Source organism: Aedes albopictus, chromosome 1 (assembly GCF_035046485.1).
Source record: "Aedes albopictus strain Foshan chromosome 1, AalbF5, whole genome shotgun sequence".
Lineage (NCBI taxonomy): Eukaryota > Metazoa > Arthropoda > Insecta > Diptera > Culicidae > Aedes > Aedes albopictus.
This window is the reverse complement of record NC_085136.1, coordinates 153,028,633-153,046,979: the sequence shown is the minus strand read 5'-3', so window position 1 is coordinate 153,046,979 and position 18,347 is coordinate 153,028,633. Positions and strand designations below refer to the sequence as shown.

The window sequence follows — 18,347 nt, the reverse complement described above, 5'->3', positions numbered from 1 at the left end:
CACACATCGTTCTGCTTGATGCCGAAGAACAGGAAATTGATGATCCCAATACAGTTAAATACCATATTAGCCAAGGAGCACTTCCGAAGATATTAGTTGGCTTTATTAGTGAGCCTATTCCGAATATCAAATTGGTTTGATGGTTGGTTGAATAAAATTCACCATGACATTTGAAGGACTCTGCCGGATTTTTTTTCTAAAATTCTTTCAGCAGTTCATTTTGGAATTCCTCAAGGAGTTTCATTTGCGATTCCTATTTTTGAGAATTTTTGCCTTTTTAATACCTCCAGCACTTCCTTCTGGGATTTCACTCAGATATTCATTCTGAGATCTCTGCAGGAAACCCCTCCAGCATTCTTTCAAAACCCTCCCAGGAGTTGTTTATGGGATTTCTTCAGGATTTCTATTTCGGATTTCTTCAGGAATTCCTTCCTGAATTCTTCTGGGATTCATCGAGGACTTCCTTCTAGGATTTATCCAGGATTTTTCCCGGGACGACTCCGGGAGTTTTTTCCGGCTAGGGATTTCTCATATAGTTCTTTCTGGAATTCCTAAATGATTTCCTTTCTTAGATTTCATCAGGAGTTATATCCAGATAATCTTCTGGGATTCCTCACAAGTTATTTTCGATATTCCTTCAGAAATTCCTTCCGGGATTCTTTCAAAAAAATCTTCCGTGTTTTCTTCAGAAATTGAACCAGGAGTTCCTCCTGAGAATCTACAAATATCTCCCTCTGAGATTCTTCCAGGAGTTTATGCATGATTTTTCCAACGGTTCCATCTAGAATTGCTCTAGGAACTCCTCACGGAATTTCTTTTGAATTTTCTCTATGGTTTTCTTTCAAGATTCCTTCAGGAGTTCCTTCTGAAATTCTTTTGGAAGTTCCTTCAGAGATTCCTTCAGAGTTTTCTCCTGATCCTTTTGGAACAAAAGCAATTTTTTTTTCTGTGATTCCCAGTATGAATTCTTGAGAAAGTGTTATCCGTCTGTTGGGGAAACCTATAAAGAACGCCATGAGAAATTCCTTACAAAGCTACTAGGGGAGTTCCTTAAAAAAAGTGCTGGAAGAATTCTTCCAAAAAGTCCTGTAGAAATTATATTAGGAACTCCTGGAATAGTGCCATAATGCCAACAAACTATTGGTCGTGAGAAGCATTTGAGCGAAATAATATTTTGTCTACATACACAATACATTATTCTTTACACAGGATTTCAAAACCATTTTCTCAGATACAGTTGTTGCGTCCGATAGCTGCATGTCTTATGAAATCAAGCCGATATTTATATCCATGATTTGTTATTTATTTTAATGTGAATGAAAAAAATAATTCATGCATTTTTTTTATTTACTGGATAATGATACTTAATGCAAGTAAAAACTTTATTAATTACGTAATATTTTTCTTCAATCGGCTTAGAAGAAAGCTACGTAGCATATCATAAACCCCTACTCCCCCTATTGTCACACTTCGTCACAAAATCACAAACACCTCCCCCCCCCCAAAATCTACGTCAGTTATGGACGCCCCTAATCTGCTTTGATCATATTTTTGTGAGAATTTGTTCAAGTTAAATCGATTTTCAGTTATCATTTATGGTTGCTCTCGGAAAAAAGAATGGAAGCTAAACTGCAAAATAACGAAAATAAACTATCCCCGGCGTGAGAATAGCGTAGGTAAGGGCATATGTGGTCATAAACCTCAATTTATGCTGATTTTGAGTATGTATTATGCCTCGAATAGTAGCTTATTCATTTTCCTAAGAGACTTCAACTTTTGGCTCGCGTGACATTTCTTATTCAAATACTCAAATATTCAAATTCATAATTGAAAAAAAGTGTTAACTTTTAAGTGCCGGAAAATTGTAGGAGACAAAACGCCTTTTGGGGTGAGGCAAAACGCCCTCTGACATTATTCGGTATTTCGCAACAAAATGCTTAGGAGCTCCATCGAACACTTCTTAGCAGTCAGCAAATGAAGGAGTAGGAGGCGGCTGGTATTTTTTCCATATAACCAGCGCAATGTCTAATGTATGTGCGAAGAAAGCTCTCGGAATTCTTCCAAAGGTAATCATCAGCATTTTTCCAGGGATTTCTTGCGGAATCCCTCTGAAACTTCGTGTACTTTCTCCAAGGTTTCCTTCCGAGATTCCTCCATGAATTTCTCGAATAATTCTTCTAGGAACTTCGGCCGTAATACGTACAAGAATTTTTTCCAGAATTACTGCTCAGATTCTTCCCGCATTTTTCCAGATTTTTTTCCATAACTCTTCCAGGTTCCATTAATTTTCCAGGAAAACCTGTGAAAATTATGCAAAGATTTTTCCTGAATGCCTCCAGGCAATTGCTCCAAAATTCTCCATGGAACTTTCGGTGTTCTACTTGCGGGCTCTCTTGGAATTCCTGTATGTCTACTTGATTATCACGAAGGATTCTCAAAAGAATCTTTCTAGGATTTTTCCGATTTTTTTCCATTGATCCTTTTCGGATTTCTTCGTGTGATTTCTCTCTGATTTTTCCCGGAATTTGTCATGTAATTTCTCCTGTAGTAAATCCATGGATTTATTTAAGGATCCCTAAAAGCATTCCAGGCATTCTTCCATGAATTTCTTTCGGTATTCTTTGTAGTATTCTACCTGGTATTTTTTTCCGGAATTTGCACAGAGATTCCGAAATAAACCCATCCAGAGAATTCTTTCAGAAGTCTTTCTCGAATTATAAAAGGATTTCTCCTGGAATTCGTCTAATATTCCTTTGAGAATTCCTTCAGGAATTCCTACCGACATTTTTTCCAGAAAAATATCGCTGACTTCTTTCAGGGATTCTTTGCGAAATCTTCCTGGTATTTTTCATGAATCCCCACCTGCATTCTTCTCGATATTACATGTATGAGGTATTTAACATTCGATGGCACACGTTGCAACGTCCTTGATCACCTCCAAGCACATGTCAAATAGGAGATACGGCAGCGCAAGTTATTTTTTAAATCTCTTTATTTACTACGCCCATACTCCTAAAAGCTTATCAGGGCCGAAACAAAACTCTTTACATTTTTCGTTAGGCGTATTGGAATCACAGCCCTGTGTGCTATTGTGACATTATTTTAATACAAAATTGAAATTACATAACTTTGCGGATTTTGACCGTTATGTTCCGAGTTGCTTTGTAATTGACCGAAAAGTACTTTCTACGGTTTCGGAACATTTCAAGGTATGCAAAATGTCCTGAAGTTCAGGACTTTTAAGGTCTACAGAATCTACCGCAATCACCATGCCATCTATGTTGGCGATTATCGGTCATTGTTATCCATGGTACTCCGAAATGTTACGAGAAAATTTTTCTGAGGTTGTACGACATTTTAAGGTATGCAAAGTGTCCTGGAATTCAGGACTTCCAAGGTGTACAGAATCTATCGCAATCACCATGCAATCTACGTTTGCAGTAATTGCCCAAAAATATCCATGATCCTCCACAACTTTACAAGAAGCCTTTTTTCGGTTGTCGGATATAGTAAAGTTTGCTACAATGCATTTCATATCCTGAAGTTCAAGACTTTCGAGTTCTATACCCAAGTAGCACTTGTAACTTAGGAAATATTTTAGAAAAATGTTAAAGATTGCATAGCCGTTTCACTTCAGACTAATGGTAACAAAATCTATTTTTGCAGTACACATTGTGGTTGCTCAGACATTACAATGCAACCCTAATTTTGCATAAGCTACATTAATGTCACACAGTGGCTTCCGTTAAACATGCTCTGGAACTCTCAAATTCCAAAAGTTGCATTCTTGACATCATCCCAAGCATCATCCTGTTACATTGAAACCAAACACCAAAACAAATTACCAGACCAATTGCTGCGAAGTCAATGTTTGGTTAACATGTATCATGTTACCGAAAGTCGTTTCCAAATGACGACAGTGTAACTTTTTGTTGTTACATTGTAAACACATATAAGACGCACAAAAACGTTCGAGTACTTGGTCAACTTACCAGTTACAAACAGGTTGAGTTCAGCACTGCATGTCAAAAGTATCAACTAATTAGATATGTTTGTATGGTAAAACTTAAACAACAAATTCGATGTTTTCACCTTATTATATAAAAGATGCATTTAAAAATACTTGCTTCAAATTCTGTAGTGTAGAGTCCTGTATAAAACAATGTATTATGTGGATAATGATATTTTCAGACATATCAGCGGCAATGTAGATTCAGCTCAGTAATCACAATGGCGATTATTTGTTTCAGTTACAAAATAACTGACATAAAATTGCTTTCAGTTATGATTTTGGAGTTTTAATCAAACAAAATAGAAAAGAAAACTTACCACATTTGACAAAAAAGGCCTGGCAAGCCTAGTATCCTTCTTCCCGTTCAAAAACCGTATAAAATTTCAGTGAGTCATGCAAATGCATATGCTGAAATTAATGAATTTCGCAAGCGCGCGTGTTTTCCGTTAGTAAAACTGGCAATTTCACTGGAAAAATACAATTGCCAGGCTCATTTAGGATACCGACCAAAAACATTTCCATTTTATTTGAGAGGCACTTTATTCAATCGCCATTGCCATGCATGGTATGTAGGTCCATCATCATCATTTTTAATAATTGTTACGTCAAAACCAACAATGTAACTTTGAGTTTATTTTTCTATCGCAGTGTAAACAAACTACATTACACATTGGTTACCATCTAATCTCTTATGCAACGAACCACATGTTGCACAAAGGCTCCACCTCCTGCGCTGTTTCGGTTGCACAGCTGTGGAAATCGATGTTGCAGTAATTTAGAATCGACTTTTGCATTTGTCGCATAGAAATTACCGTGATTTAGTTGTAACAAAGTGTGCTGCTTGGGAAAAATTTACCGTAACTACCATACAGTCTACGCTTGCGGTTTACAGTTATTGTTCCCCAGGTTTCTCCGTAATGCTACGAGAACATCTTTCTGAGGTTGTATGACATTGTAAGGCATGCAAAATGCTCTGAAGGACTTTCAAGCTCTAAAGAATCTACCTCAATCGTCTCTCCTCTGCTGTTACTCAGGGTGTTTCGGAATGCAAGGAAAAGTCTTGTTCACGGTTGTCAGACATTGTGAGGTTTGAAAAATGTCCGGAAGTTCAGAACTTTCAAGCAACTTTCAAGTAACATGAACTTCTCATTGGATTGCGAAGCACCATCTATGACAAAAACGATAAGACGCTAGCGTAGATTGAATGGCGACTGAGATAAATAGATTTGAGCTTGAATTCTGTAGTGTTATTCTCGTAGCACAACGGAGTACCATGGATAAAAATAACCGTAAACCGCCTGAATAGATTCAATGGCGATTTTGGTAGATTTTGTAGAACTAGAAAGTCCTGAACTTCAGGACATTTAGCAAACTGTACAATGTCCGACTATCGAAAAAGGGTGTCCACTCACGGACTCCTCTTCGATAGTGTCTGCGCCTACAACGGCGGAGTGGACGGAACTCGGGATAGGTCACTTGATCGCGGAAGATACGGTCACTTCATTTCGGGATTTCGGTTCAGAGAAATGATGAACTTCACTGCGTCGCTCTACAAAAAACGGTGTATATTCGCGACCGGACGGGTAAGAGAGATTGTGTTAACTGAATATGAGGAATCAATGAACATTTTTGTATCCCAATAGTATAGTATGTGGTGTTCACAGTGAATCAAAACGTCTGCTGGGTGTGACAGAAATTTGTTGATTTTTGCAGTTCTCATTTATTGCGTTGGACGCAACAAAGGGCTTTTTGGTTGTGTTGGGGAGCATCCTGGATATAAGAGGACCATAGCTGCCAATGAATGGCGATTGTGATAGATTTTGTAGAACTTGAAAGTACTGCAGTTCAGGACACTCAGCAAACATATAATATGCGACAACCGAAAAAAAATCTCGTTAGGTTGGGAAGCATCATGGATATCAGAAAACAATAATTGCAGATAAAGATTTGATGGCGATTGAGGAAAACTCTGCAGAACTTGAAAGTCCAGAACTCCAGGACATTTTGCATACTGTACAATGTCGTACAACCTCAGAAAATTTTTCTCGTAACATTTCGGAGTACCATGGATAACAATGACCGATAATCACCAACGTAGATGGCAGATTTTGTAGACCTTGAAAGTCCTGAACTTCAGGACATTTTGCAAACCCTGCTATGTTCCGAAACCGTAGAAAGTATTTCTCGGTCAACTCGGAACATAACGGCCAAATGCCGCAAAGTTATATTGAATTGGAGCTGCGGCAGATCCTGTTGACCATATAAATCGTAACTCCAGGTTAGTTTGGATATCCTAGAATATCCAAACAAATCGAAAACAGCAGCCCGCTTATGTCTTGCGGCTCTTAAAGTATTCTGCATAATTGTCCCATGATTTGATTGCATTGTTTACATTCAGGTGCTTACAGAGCCTTAAATTTCATAACGTATTGGAGGCCTTGGGATGATCTAGATTTATCGGACTTGATCACCAATGTAAATTGGACATCAAAGATCTTCGTAACCTATTTTTCAATGACAAAAGTCATGTATTTTAACAATTTTGCGGAACATTTCCGAAAAATACAAAACAAGCCACCTATTTCGACACCCCACCAAAAGGAAGGAGGGTGCAGGGGGATGGCCATCAATACATCTTAAAGTACAACTATTCCCCTTAAGGTGTACAAAATTTCAGCTTAAAAGCTTAAAAAATACCGCTAAGATCTCGATTTTTGAAAAATTTCGACAAAAGGCGGAGGGCGCCTAGTGTATGGATCAACGATAATGGGGGGGTTTAACCCCAACAACCCCGCCCCCCTTTTACACGGGCTTGCGTTGTATTATTCCGCGAGGACGAAGGTCAGAGGGACATTTCTCCCCATACTCTATCTGCTGTTAAACTTACTCATGGAAAAAATAGGAATTTTACTTGAGCACTTCACTTCGGCAACTGGAACTTTCCTTAAGGTTTTACGGGGCGTCATCGGAATCATCAATCATTGCTCTCAAACTTTTTGAAGATGCAAATCTCGATTTCTACTGCATCAAATGGACTGCAAATTTGATCGTTTGTATGCTTACATGTGATGTACAATCGACTAAGTTTTCAGTTAGATCAGTCCACCGGAACTGAAGATTTGCATCATCAAAGTTTCAAGGGTAATGATGATGAAAGTGACGAAGGATAGCAAAATTCCCGTATTACCGTAAAGGAAAAGTATCACTATTAGAATGATAAATGTAATGCGACATAGGTTAATCCCAATTTGAACAGAATAGGACAAATGTCATGCACTGCAAGCTTTGATCCTTGCATTGTTATTTTAGTGAGATAACTTCGATTCAGTAAACATTGCATCACTGTTGAAAAGCCATCATCAAACAGTTTTGATTGTGAGATGATAATATTATTATAATATTATTATAAACAAAAATAGTTCAAGATCATTTCATTATCGCGCATTCCATGTCGTTAGTTTTGTATCTCTTTTATTCTAATAGAAACCCATTTTTAGTCTAATGGAATATACACTGATATTCTGATAGTTTATAGATTTTCACAAATGTATGAAAGGAATAGTATCAAACTGAGAAGCAGGCTTAGTTTTCCATTGCCAAAAAATATAAATTACATTACCTACATCCTTTCAAACAATAGTTATTCCCACTAGTGTAGGCCCACTACATAGCCCTATCATGGCAACGGTAAAATAAAAGAGATAAATCAAGAGATAAATATTCGCTATACTCACCATCAGGAAGCAAACAAACAAATTTACAATTTGTTCCATCCTACTGGAATGTGCAGTGAATTTGTTTACGTCAGCCACAAAATGAATAATTTTCGCCTTCGAACTCCGTGTTTCTGCTCCACAGCTCGCTCTCTGAAGCACGCCTTCGCACTCGATGATGACCGTCAGCACAAGCTATTTTGCCTTTTGCAATCGAATCACTGCATGTTTCCTTCCGGCGGGCTCTCGATGTTTTCCGCAGCACTGGAGTTTACTTTTCCGTTTCTTCTTCTTATACTTCCCTCTGGCACGAAGTATCGAAAAGAAACATTACCAAGTAGCCTAACGTTACACCTAGAGTCCTGTAGTGGGTCGTTTCGTTACTGAGGTCCTAGTGCACAATCATCGTCCTTTGCTGAAGTACTTTCACTCAATGCTGCATTCCAGAGGAGCTTAAGCATAAACCATATTGTTTACCGGCGGCGGTCTCTTGTTCGGCGTTCAGTTGCGTAAATTGGTCCATTGTGGACAATTATTGGTTCACTTTGTTTTGCAAAACGGTGCTTCCGGTAGCGGACCCAAATAGGCAAAATCAATATACGTGACCTTCTATGCGCTTTCTTCTCCGCAAAACCACCCAACGAAGCTTCACAAGTCTCATTAATTTCTGTTTGAGCAAATATTTTCCGGTTGACTAAGTCCTACTTCGAGGCGGTAACTAGTTCAAGATCTTCACAGTCTGCACTCTCACTCTACCCCTTTTCAGCCACACAAGGTCACTCAACCACCTTCTCTTGGAACTGTGGGTAAGACACCTCCCTTCTATTCTCAATTCACGAGTTCCTGGGAATGCGCAAGTGCGGCCGGTGGTCTCTGATGGTCGAAGCAGGGCACCGCCAATCGATCGTGACGCACCGTATCAATTCCGTCCCCAGTCCCAGTCACCACGTAATGAGGAGAGCAAAGCACGCGCACGGTTCGGAAATACAATGCTAGGACCCGAAGCATCTATTCTACAACACGGACGGCTGTGCACTGACAAATGCTATGTGAAGCAGAAATTAAATTGGCATGATATACATATTTTTCTACTATACTCTTCGCGTCGTTGTTGGTTGCTCTGAGGACTCGCGCGGCGCGTACATGCTCAACTTCTCGCCCGCGCGTGCGCTGGGATCGGACCGAGCCGATGGAGAGAACGGGCCTCGCTTAGAATGGTTTGTCTGTGAGAACAAAACTTTACACGAGAGTGTCCAGTAGACGGTTCTGTACTTAGAATGCCGCTTCAGCAGCAAGCTTGGGTTGGTTGTTTCCACGTCTAATAAAATCTTAATTGACTGCGCCAGTAGGCTTCCACTGTCAATTTGATACACTAAGGGTTGGGAAGTCAACTAAGATTATAAATCGCAATAAGAAAATTTGATTTAGTTTTTGAAGTAAATTGTAAGAAAAGAACACATAAAATTAACTCAGAAATTAAAAGAGGTTTTTGATTTCAATCATGCACATATGTTGTGATTTTTTAGATGATTAAGTCCAAAATTAAAAACAAAAATACAAACATAACAGGTTATCCACATTGTGTGGTATATTTCAATATAAATTGCCCATTTTCTCTTGCAACAAATTTTATAACATAGCTGAAGGCAAAAACCATGATTCGGAACAATTCATATAAAACTTCATCTCTGCGGTAATTAAATAGGGAAAAAGCTTTTTTCATACAAACATACAAACATACAAACATACAAGCATACAAACATACAAACATACAAACATACAAACATACAAACATACAAACATACAAACATACAAACATACAAACATACAAACATACAAACATACAAACATACAAACATACAAACATACAAACATACAAACATACAAACATACAAACATACAAACATACAAACATACAAACATACAAACATACAAACATACAAACATACAAACATACAAACATACAAACATACAAACATACAAACATACAAACATACAAACATACAAACATACAAACATACAAACATACAAACATACAAACATACAAACATACAAACATACAAACATACAAACATACAAACATACAAACATACAAACATACAAACATACAAACATACAAACATACAAACATACAAACATACAAACATACAAACATACAAACATACAAACATACAAACATACAAACATACAAACATACAAACATACAAACATACAAACATACAAACATACAAACATACAAACATACAAACATACAAACATACAAACATACAAACATACAAACATACAAACATACAAACATACAAACATACAAACATACAAACATACAAACATACAAACATACAAACATACAAACATACAAACATACAAACATACAAACATACAAACATACAAACATACAAACATACAAACATACAAACATACAAACATACAAACATACAAACATACAAACATACAAACATACAAACATACAAACATACAAACATACAAACATACAAACATACAAACATACAAACATACAAACATACAAACATACAAACATACAAACATACAAACATACAAACATACAAACATACAAACATACAAACATACAAACATACAAACATACAAACATACAAACATACAAACATACAAACATACAAACATACAAACATACAAACATACAAACATACAAACATACAAACATACAAACATACAAACATACAAACATACAAACATACAAACATACAAACATACAAACATACAAACATACAAACATACAAACATACAAACATACAAACATACAAACATACAAACATACAAACATACAAACATACAAACATACAAACATACAAACATACAAACATACAAACATACAAACATACAAACATACAAACATACAAACATACAAACATACAAACATACAAACATACAAACATACAAACATACAAACATACAAACATACAAACATACAAACATACAAACATACAAACATACAAACATACAAACATACAAACATACAAACATACAAACATACAAACATACAAACATACAAACATACAAACATACAAACATACAAACATACAAACATACAAACATACAAACATACAAACATACAAACATACAAACATACAAACATACAAACATACAAACATACAAACATACAAACATACAAACATACAAACATACAAACATACAAACATACAAACATACAAACATACAAACATACAAACATACAAACATACAAACATACAAACATACAAACATACAAACATACAAACATACAAACATACAAACATACAAACATACAAACATACAAACATACAAACATACAAACATACAAACATACAAACATACAAACATACAAACATACAAACATACAAACATACAAACATACAAACATACAAACATACAAACATACAAACATACAAACATACAAACATACAAACATACAAACATACAAACATACAAACATACAAACATACAAACATACAAACATACAAACATACAAACATACAAACATACAAACATACAAACATACAAACATACAAACATACAAACATACAAACATACAAACATACAAACATACAAACATACAAACATACAAACATACAAACATTCAAACATTCAAACATACAAGTATACAAACATACAAACATACAAACATACAAACATACAAACATTCAAACATACAAACATACAAACATACAAACATACAAACATACAAATATGTATACATAAATGATGTACACTCCCGTTCAAAAGTTTGGGGTCACCCCCTCAAAAACATGTCATTTTTTTAGGCCCATATCTCCGCCAATTTGCGTCCGATTTCAAAACCCTAGGTTTCATTCAAAAGATAATAAGTCAAAGAAACTTTGAACATGATTTAAAAGAAACTTTTTCAAAAAAAATTGTATGTGAACTTAACCCAAAGTTGCCAAATTTTCTAAAAAATGAATATAAACTTACGGCAGTGTCGCTGGAAGTTGGGTCGACCAAATTTTAAGATGAGAGCGGTAATATGACCCATTTTCTATTAGCTTTCAACTGCTTTTTACAGAACTTAGCTAAAAAATCTAGAAAAAAAGTTATTAAGTAAATTAATCCTTGATGTTATCGACCAAAAGTTTGGGGTCACCCCTCAATATGATGTATCGGCCAAAAGTTTGGGGTCACTATCGTAAAACATGGAAAAGTGATTTGGTGATATCTTCGTCATCTATAGTTCAATTTTAATTATTTTTGGCTCATTTCAAAGATAATTTTAAGTAAATTCACGTTTGGTGCCTTTAACTTAACGTATTTAACGATTTTTGTTTATAAAAATGTTATGTAAAGTTAGCACATTTTACCACGCTTCAAAAAATGAGGCAACTTTACGTTAAGTTTAAGTATGTAAATTTCAACAAATATGTGTGGTTTAATGTCTATGCAGTAAGTATCATTCATTTTGTTTCAAATAAGCCAAGAAGAACTAAAATTGAATGTAAGATGACAAAGACATCAACAAATCACTTTTCCATGTTTTACGATAGTGACCCCAAACTTTTGGCCGATACATCATATTGAGGGGTGACCCCAAACTTTTGGTCGATGACATCAAGGATTAATTAATAACTTTTTTTAGCTAAATTCTGTAAAAAGCAGTTGAAAGCTAATAGAAAATGGGTCATATTACCGCTCTCATCTTAAAATTTGGTCGACCCAACTTCCAGCGACACTGCCGTAAGTTTATATTCATTTTTTAGAAAATTTGGCAACTTTGGGTTAAGTTTACATACGAAATTTTTTGAAAAAAATTCTTTTAAATCATGTTTAAAGTTTCTTTGACTTATTATCTTTTGAATGAAACCTAGGGTTTTGAAATCGGACGCAAATTGGCGGAGATATGGGCCTAAAAAAATGACATGTTTTTGAGGGGGTGACCCCAAACTTTTGAACGGGAGTGTACATACAAGAGGGTTGAGGCCATTGTTAGGCCCTCAGCAACCACAGAGTAGGGCGAACCAAGAGGGTGGTCCTTGGCGAAGGAGTCGAGGTGAGGGCTATTAGGGTTCAATCGCATATTACGTAACGCAAAACTTACCAATTTTAGACCCTATCCCTCCCCCACGTAAAAAGTTTTGTATGGGGAATTTAGATTTTTTGTATGGAGCGTACCACAGCGGTAGATCCCCTCCCTCCATTCTGAGCTATTCGTAATATGCGAACAAACCCTTACAGCAAAGGCGACTTTGATGGTGAAAAACCTAGACGAGGTCACCGAAACGGAAGAGCTCGTCACGGCACTGCGGCAACATTGCGGGGTGCAGGTAGCCACCGCAAGCCGTTCGGCTATGGAAGGGGCCGGCGGAAACACGGGCGGCCTTGGTACAGCTACCCGTGGCGAACGTAAATAAGTCCGTTAAAATAGGGAAGATCAAGGTGGGCTCAGTATGCCATCTGACCTTTCATGAGCCACCTGAGGTTTGTCAGGTGTCTGGAACCAGGACACAAGTCATGGGACTGCAAAGGCCCTGACAAGATCAAACTGTGTAGGAGATGTGGCGCCGAAGACCATAAGGCACCTAACGGGTGGTCCAAGGGGCCCGGCCTTTTTTTTTTTTTTTTCCTTCTAAACCATAGGGGGATAAATCTGCTCATCAGACACCCTAACAGGAAGGTTAGGGTAGTGTGGGGATGAGGCCGTCTTCTACAATGCCGGTAGAAGCCAGGACTACTCTCTCCTCGACCCACTAAAACACATTCCTATGGTCGCCAAACCCTACGTCTCTCCGGAACCACCAAGAAGGTATTGCTTCAGAGAGGGGCTAGTGCATATCGCACCCTCAAGGTTAGCTGCCGTAGCCTAGCAGCAACGAACATCGATGACTCGCACTGGAGAGTCCATCACGATAGCATGCTGGCGCTTAGCCAGTTTCCCGAGTGGTCCTCGCCCTCCCGAGGGGCCCGGCCTTTAAGAAAGCCGCAGTGAACAAATCACAGTGCAGGTAACGCAGCTAAACCTGAACCACTGTGACGCAGCCCAGCAACTGCTGTATCAGGCGATTTCTAGGTGGGGGACGGATATCGCCGTCAAAGCGGAGCAATACCGAGTACCTGCCAACAACAGGCAATTGGGTCTCTGATGGGTCCACAAAAATGGCGGTGATATGGATGACGTGTAAATACCCCGTCCAGGAGTTGGTGTGTACTATGCTACCGGTGATTTTTGGCTTCCAGTCTCTGTGCTATCATAAACGGATATTGGCTCAACACCTGGTTGAACCAATATCCGTTCATGATAGCACAGAGACTGAAAGCCGGAAATCCCCACAAGCATAATATCAATCACAGCCGATCCGCATAACAAGTTGGTGTGTACTATCTATGAGTGCTTCGTGGTCGCCAAACTTAACGAGATCTTTTTCAGTACCTGTTATGTACCTCCGCGGTGGTCGATTGAGCAGTTCACGCAGTTGCTGGACTGTATGACGACCATCCCGAGCAGAAGGGCATACCTTACAAATACCATGCGAAGAGCAACATGTGCTCTAATACCTAAAATTGTTATTGCTGCGTTATTCTACGAAATGTTATGAGAACATCACAATAACAGTTGGAGGTATTTGAGCAGAGTTTGGTATTGATGTAGTATTTGTTGGTTTAGCAGTGAAAATTGCCGAAGAACAAGATTTGCAATTATATCATGAAGTCATCGAACAAATGAAACATTTAATAACAAGAATTGTTATTAGTTTGTTATTTAATATCTTTGGGATAACAAATACAGCACTTGAAATTTTAGGTATGCATTCATTATTGAAATAACAAGACTTGTAATTTTCTAGGTGTTATTTATACAAAATTTTGGTATGCGTTTTTGATATTTTGCCTCTTATTACCACCTAATGAAGGGCATATCAAGGTATGGTAGTATTTAAGATAAATACCATGATATGTTATTCTCTTGTTATTTTCTTCTGCTCGGGATGCTGGGGCGACCATGAGGGCGAAGGCCGCGGCTTATAGCGAGCGGGTGACTTTAAGCCTGGGCCATGGAATGGAGAAGCCGTTTTACGAGTCAGCGGGGTTAGATCCTGCTAGAGGCACTGGCAATACAAGATATCGACGTGGCAAATGTCGGTACCACGAGAACCTTTAGTCGGAACGGAGCGGAGTCATTTTTTGACGTCACTTTTTGTAGTCGTGGCCTAACAAGTAGTTCGAACTAGAGAGTAGAAGATAGTTACGGTGTAGCTGCTACACTCACAGCGATCACCTGGTGGTTCGCTATAGCGGCTTTACGGCTATACGGCTTTTCGGGCCCGTATGAAGTTGATCAACAATATTAACTTCTTTTCCCGATCAGCCTAGATAGCTGTGTAGTGTCGGTAGCGGTTAGTTCAACTGGCTAAGAATAGCACTACGGACCGCCTGTTCCAGTGGTAGGAATCCAGTAATCAGGTGACCCCTAATTCATGGTGTAATGCGGCTTTGCGATTACCGTGCCTAGGAATGAATGGTTAGGGGGGTCTTATAAAAACCTAATCGCAAACGGAGCCTGTGGAGTACCAGGGCACCCTCCACAGTATTTGCCCTTACTGTGCTAACCGGAGCAATAGCGCGGTGGACCATGTGTTTCTCCGAGACAATCAGCTGCCCTTCTTCAATCTCATACTTGAGGCTGAATAAGGGCGGGATTATGAAGATGTTATTAATTAGTTTAAATTTTCACCTATATGGTTTCGCATTATGCGTTTTACACAGTGTATTCTGTGCATCCTCGCCTTTGGCGCACTCAAATCGATACCGATCTGGCTTTATTGTTGCTGTTCTTTTTTGTGCTGTGATTGTTAAGAGTTTAATCTTGCCTAGTTTGGGTAGTGGCTACGGTTAGGATAGCTCAGATCAATCTTCAGCACAAAAGAACAGCAACGATCAATCTTTGTAGACTTATGCAAAATGGTACAGCCCAAGTGGCGTTAGTCCAAGAACCTTACTTTCGTAAGGGGAATTTCTATCTAGGAAACCTTGTGAATCCGGTGTTTGCTACTTTCAGTAAAAATGAAATGGCAAACTCACGTGTCATGCCTCGAGCATGTGTGCTTGTCAACAACGCAATCGTTGCTACACTCATCTCTGAACTAACTACCAGAGATGTTTGTGCTATCACAATCGATGTATCTGTTGGAAACCTCAACAGGAAATACGTTTATTGTTCGGTTTATTTACCGCATGATGAACCATCCCCTACGGATGCTTTCAAGCAAGTCATTGCATACTGCACTTCAAAAGGCCTTCCGCTAATTGTTGGCAGTGATGCTAATGCTCACCATATAATCTGGGGCAGCTCAGACATCAATTTGAGAGGCTCCAGTTTGATGGAATACTTAAGTAGTACAGATCTTGGATTACTTAACATAGGCAACCGCCCAACCTTCATGGTATCTGGTAGAGAGGAAGTGTTAGACATAACGCTTTGCTCTAGCAGAATTAGTCATGAGCTGACCAATTGGCATGTGTCAGATGAAGAATCTTTATCTGACCATCGCTACATCTTGTTTGAACATGTGAATGTTACTTCGCAAACTTTGCGTTTAAGGAATCCCCAACCAACTGGGATCTCTTTACCGATTTGGTTGCAGCCAAATTTCATGGATACTCACCGTCAATTGACACTCCAAGTGATTTAGATGATGCCGTTGATACTACAACGGCCTTCGTCATGGAAGCTTTTGAAGAAGCCTGCCCTCTGCGGTCTGTGAAGACCACAAGAGGAACCCCTTGGTGGAACTCCGATCTGGCGAAGCTCAGGAAACAATGTAGAAAGAGTTGGAACAGACGACGTTCGGCTGGATCGGAGGCTTTCAGGTCGGCTCGCAAGGCCTACCAGAAAGCTCTTCGGTCTGCTGAACGATCCGGCTGGAAAAACCTTTGTACAAATGTTTCCAGTCTGAGTGAAGCCAGTCGATTGAACAAAATCCTTGCAAAATCTAAGGATTTTCAAGTGAACGAAGTTCGTTTGCCAAATGGTGATTTCACTTCCTCTGATGAGGAAGTTTTGGAATGTTTATTCAGTACACACTTCCCTGGATGTGTGGATATTACATCTTCGGATGAACCTGATTTTTTTTTTTATCTGTATTAACGAGATTTTTAGCCCTAGGCTAGTTCATCTCGGGACCCACGCTTTACTTCCCTTCCGAAGGAAGACCCACATTTTGTGAGTTTGTTGGGAGTGGGATTCGGTCCCAGGTCCTCGGAGTGATAGTCAAGTGTTCTAACCATCACACCAGGTCCGCTCCACGGATGAACCTGATGTCTTTTCTTGTAGTTATGATTCTTTAGCTTCGGCTCGGAGTATCATAACTTTAGAATCGATTGAATGGGCACTTAAAAGCTTTGCGCCTTTCAAATCTCCTGGGCAGATGGGATTTATCCTATTTTTCTTCAGAAGGGATTTGATCATTTCAAACATGTTTTGAAACAACTACTTGTTTGCAGTTTTGCTACAGGGTATATTCCCAAATCCTGACGGGATATTACTGTGAAGTTTATTCCGAAAGTGGGTCGCGCGTCGTATGAAGAAGCAAAGAGCTTCAGACCTATCAGTTTGACCTCTTTTCTTCTGAAATGCTTAGAACGCATTGTCGATCATCACATCCGTGATGTTTATCTGGCCAATGTGCCTCTTCATGTGAACCAACATGCTTACCAATCTGGAAAGTCCACTGTGACTCTTCTACACAAAGTTGTTTACGATATCGAGAAGGCATTCGCTCAAAAGCAATCCTGCTTGGGTGTTTTCTTAGATATCGAGGGTGCCTTTGACAACGTGCCTTTCGATGCCATACTGGAAGCCGCACGGGGTCATGGTATATCTCCAATGATTTCCAATTGGATTCACCAAATGCTCAAAAACCGACATCTCTTCTCGACATTGCGTCAAGCGGCGATTAGGAAATTGAGTGTTTGTGGATGCCCCCAAGGGGGAGTCTTATTACAACTTTTATGGAATCTCGTAGCAGATACGCTATTGAGGCAAATCAATAATGGCGGTTTTCCTACTTATGGTTTTGCCGACGACTACCTAACATTGTTAGTCGGTATGTGCATCAGCACCCTTTTCGACCTGATGCAAAACGCTCTTCAGGTAGTTGAGGGTTGGTGTCGCCAATATGGCTTTTCGGTAAATCCGAGTAAAACATCTATTGTTCTTTTCACGGAAAAGCGAAACCGTAATGGTGTTCGACCTTTACGTCTCTTTGATTCTGAAATCAATGTGACTGAACAGGTAAAGTACGTTGGAGTCATTCTTAATGTATGGGGATCGACTGTGATTGTGGTTATGTTACGGGTATTTTCGGCTTTCAGTCTTCGCGTAATCATAAACGGATTTATGCTCTACACCTGACGTCATTCTTAATTCCAAGCTTTCCTGGACGCCTCATGTTGAGTTCAGAATCAAGAAAGCTTGTATGGCCTTCGGGCAATGCCGGCGAACCTTTGGTACAACTTGGGGTCTTAAACCCAAGTATATCAAATGGATTTACACAACTGTTGTTCGTCCAATATTGGCTTATGGATGTCTGGTGTGGTGGCAAAAGGGCGAAGTGAGAACGGTCCAATCAAAATTAGGCCTTCTCCAAAGGATGTGCTTA

At 38.9% G+C, this 18,347-nt stretch overlaps 1 protein-coding gene and 1 long non-coding RNA gene across 2 annotated transcripts in view; both read right to left on the bottom strand.

Annotated features, from left to right (window-relative positions):
- The window catches only part of LOC115260965 (uncharacterized), a 111,045-nt gene extending 102,091 nt beyond the window's left edge, over positions 1-8,954 (bottom strand). The window contains exon 1 of the mRNA XM_062845608.1: positions 7,747-8,954. The gene's annotated coding sequence lies outside the window, so the exon portion shown is untranslated. The remainder of the gene's footprint in view (positions 1-7,746) is intronic.
- Positions 8,955-15,546: 6,592 nt separating this feature from the next.
- On the bottom strand, positions 15,547-17,998 carry LOC134285820 (uncharacterized). Its single transcript, XR_009996776.1, has 2 exons — positions 17,002-17,998; positions 15,547-16,808 (listed from the first exon to the last, which is right to left on the bottom strand). It is a non-coding gene; the product is annotated as an uncharacterized LOC134285820 (long non-coding RNA).
- Positions 17,999-18,347: the final 349 nt, after the last annotated feature.